The following is a 3,640-nucleotide window of genomic DNA, read 5'->3' on the forward strand; positions in this document are numbered from 1 at the left end:
TTTTTTGGGACAGGCATTTTGGGTTTTCATGAGCTGTATGCCATAATCATCAGTATTAAAACAATTAAAGACCTGAAATATTTCAGTTGGTGTGCAATGAATCTGAAATATATGAAAGTTTCATTTTTATCATTACATTATGGAAAAAAATGACCTTTATCACAATATACTAATTTTTTGAGAAGGACCTGTAGTTTTAGGGATACATGGTTCAACAGAAATTGGACTTTTAATTAGTCTAGCAATAGTATTAAACAGAAACCTAGGGTTGTTTTTATTCTCATCTATTAACGATGAGTAATATAAAGTTCTAGCTTTACGGAGAGCTTTCTTATATGTTAGCAGACTATCTTTACAAGTTAAATAAAATTCTTCAACATTATAGTGCCTTGCGAAAGTATTTGGCCCCCTTGAACTTTTCAACCTTTTACCACATTTCAGGCTTCAAACATAAAAATGTAAAATTTTAATTTTTTGTGAAGAATCAACAAGTGGGACACAATCGTGAAGTGTAATGAAATTTATTGGATGTGTCAAACTTTTTTAACAAATAAAAAACTGAAAAGTGGGGCATGCAATATTATTCGGCCTCCTTGCATTAATACTTTGTAGCACCGCCTTTTGCTGCAATTACAGCTGCAAGTCTTTTGGGATATGTCTATCAGTTTTTCACATCGAGCGACTGAAATTCTTGCCCATTCTTCCTTGCAAAACAGCTCGAGCTCAGTGAGGTTGGATGGAGAGTGTTTGTGAACAGCAGTCTTCAGCTCTTTCCACAGATTCTCGATTGGATTCAGGTCTGGACTTTGACTTGGCCATTCCAACACCTGGATACGTTTATTTGTGAACTATTCCATTGTAGATTTGGCTTTATGTTTTGGATCATTGTCTTGTTGGAAGATAAATCTCCGTCTCAGTCTCAGGTCTCTTGCAGACTCAAACAGGTTTTCTTCCAGAATGGTCCTGTATTAGACCCCATCCATCTTCCCATCAATTCTGACCATCTTCCCTGTCCCTGCTGATGAAAAGCAGGCCCAAACCATGATGCTGCCACCACCATGTTTGAAAGTGGGGATGGTGTGTTCAGGGTGATGAGCTGTGTTGCTTTTACGCCAAACATATCGTTATGCATTGTGGCCAAACAGTTCGATTTTGGTTTCATCTGACCAGAGCACCTTCTTCCACATGTTTGGTGTGTATACTAGGTGGCTTGTGGCAAACTTAAAACAACACTTGTTATGGATAGTTTTGAGAAATGGTTTTCTTCTCGCCACTCTTCCATAAAGGCCAGATTTGTGCAGTGTACAACTGATTGTTGTCCTATGGACAGACTCTCCCACCTCAGCTGTAGATCTCTGCAGTTCATCCAGAGTGATCATGGGCCTCTTGGCTGCATCTCTGATCAGTCTTCTCCTTGTTCGAGATGAAAGTTTAGAGGTGGTAGATTTGCAGTGGTCTGATACTTCTTCCATTTCAATACGATTGCTTGCACAGTGCTCCTTGGGATGTTTAAAGCTTGGGAAATCTTTTTGTATCCAAATCCGGCTTTAAACTTCTCCACAACAGTATCTCGGACCTGCCTGGTGTGTTCCTTGGTCTTCATGATGCTCTCTGCGCTTTGAACAGAACCCTGAGACTATCACAAAACAAGTGCATTTATACGGAGACTTGATTACACACAGGTGGATTCTTTTTATCATCATCAGTCATTTGGGACAACATTGGATCATTCATAGATCCTCACTGAACTTCTGGAGTGAGTTTTCTGCACTGAAAGTAAAGGGGCCGAATAATATTGCACGCCCCACTTTTCAGTTTTTTATGTTTAAAAAGTTTGACGCATCCAATAAATTTCATTCCACTTCACTATTGTGTTCCTCTTGTTGATTCTTCACAAAAAAATAAAATTTTATATATTTATGTTTGAAGCCTGAAATGTGGCAAAAGGTTGAAAAGTTCAAGGGGGCCAAATACTTTCGCAAGGCACTATAGTAGAGCGCCATTTTCTCTCCTGGTTTCTAGATGCCTGCTTTAAAGTACGTAACTCAGAATTGAAACAAGGAGCCAGTTTCCTCTGATTGATTACTTTCTTTTTCAGTGGAGCAATGTTATCAAGTGAAGTTTGCATTGAAGTTGTAAGATGATCAACTAGATTATCTTATGCCACTAGGGAGACGTCCAACACACATTAAATGCATCATTACAGTAAAGGACACGAGAGAGACATCCGACACACATTGAATGCATCATTACTGTAAATGACACAAGGGAGACATTCGACACACTTTGAATGCATCATTACAGTAAATGACACGAGGGAGATGTCCGATACACATTGAATGCATCATTACAGTAAATGACATGAGGGAGACGTCTGACACACATTGAATGCATCTTTACAGTAAATTACATGAGGGAGACGTCTGACACACATTGAATGCATCATTACTGTAAATGACACGAGGGAAACATCTGACACACATTGAATGCATCATTACAGTGAATGACATGAGGGAGATATCCGACACACATTGAATGCATCATTACAGTGAATGACATGAGGGAGATGTCCGACACACATTGAATGTATCATTACAGTAAATGACACGAGGGAGACGTCCGATACACATTGAATGCATCATTACAGTGAATGACACTGTAACGGTTATGTGAAATCAAGGTTTTGGGGTGCCAGCCAGGTCTCTCTCCTGACATATAAGAGGTTTAATTTTATGTTTACCCTTGAACACAAAACCCGCACAAAGGATGTAAAACACAGAAGTGATTAACACCCTCAACATTAAATGAAAAAACCCAACAGCCACAAAGTTTCTCAACAAGTTTCAAATGTATTTACCCACCGATACACACAAAAAAAAATACTTCATACAATAATAATCAATCCTTTAACTTAAAGAGGGACATGGCTCGAGCATTATTCAATCACTTAGTTTCAGTCCCAAACACTGCACGAAGGCACAACCAGCATGGTGCTCAGCGGCACCCAGAGTTCAGCAACCTGCAGCCACAACCGCAGATATCAACAGGTTGGGAATGTATACACACACACACAAATAAACAATAGTTCATCCAATAATAATCTGTTATTTAACTTAAAGAGGAACGTGGCTCGAGCGATAGCCAGTCGATTAATTTGTGTTCCAAACAGTGCTCGGCGGCACACAAAGTTCAACAACCTGCAGCAGCAACCGCAGCAACAGGTTGATTTGTTTCACTCACGCTACCGATGCTTGGGAGAGACACTCAGTCCAAAGGAAACGCTTCTGTTGCGAGCCGACGAGCCCTCAGGTGATCCAAGCTCAAGTAGTCCGACGGTTCCAGACGCGCTGTCAGATGACACACCCCTCACTGCTCTGCCGTGCTTCATTTCACAACTCTCAAAAAGGGCGTTTCAACCGGAAACAGCTGGGCTTGGCTGCCAGCGTGTCGGAGGATGATTGCTCCAAAAAATAAATGGGTGGATTAATTTTTTTTATGTGCATAATATTTATTGGTGAGTGATCAGGCTGTCACAACACGAGGGAGATGTCTGACACACATTGAATGCTTCATTACAGTAAATGACACTAGGTAGACGTCCGACACACATTGAATGCATCATTACAGTAAATGACACGAG

General features: G+C 40.3%; 1 protein-coding gene across 1 annotated transcript in view; it reads left to right on the forward strand.

The window, feature by feature from the left end:
• The window catches only part of nopchap1 (NOP protein chaperone 1), a gene marked incomplete at its 5' end in the record, with an annotated part of 44,795 nt that overhangs the window by 40,046 nt on the left and 1,109 nt on the right, over positions 1-3,640 (forward strand).

The sequence above is a fragment of the Nematolebias whitei genome, chromosome 22 (genome assembly GCF_014905685.2).
Source record: "Nematolebias whitei isolate Nwh7 chromosome 22, NemWhi1, whole genome shotgun sequence".
Lineage (NCBI taxonomy): Eukaryota > Metazoa > Chordata > Actinopteri > Cyprinodontiformes > Rivulidae > Nematolebias > Nematolebias whitei.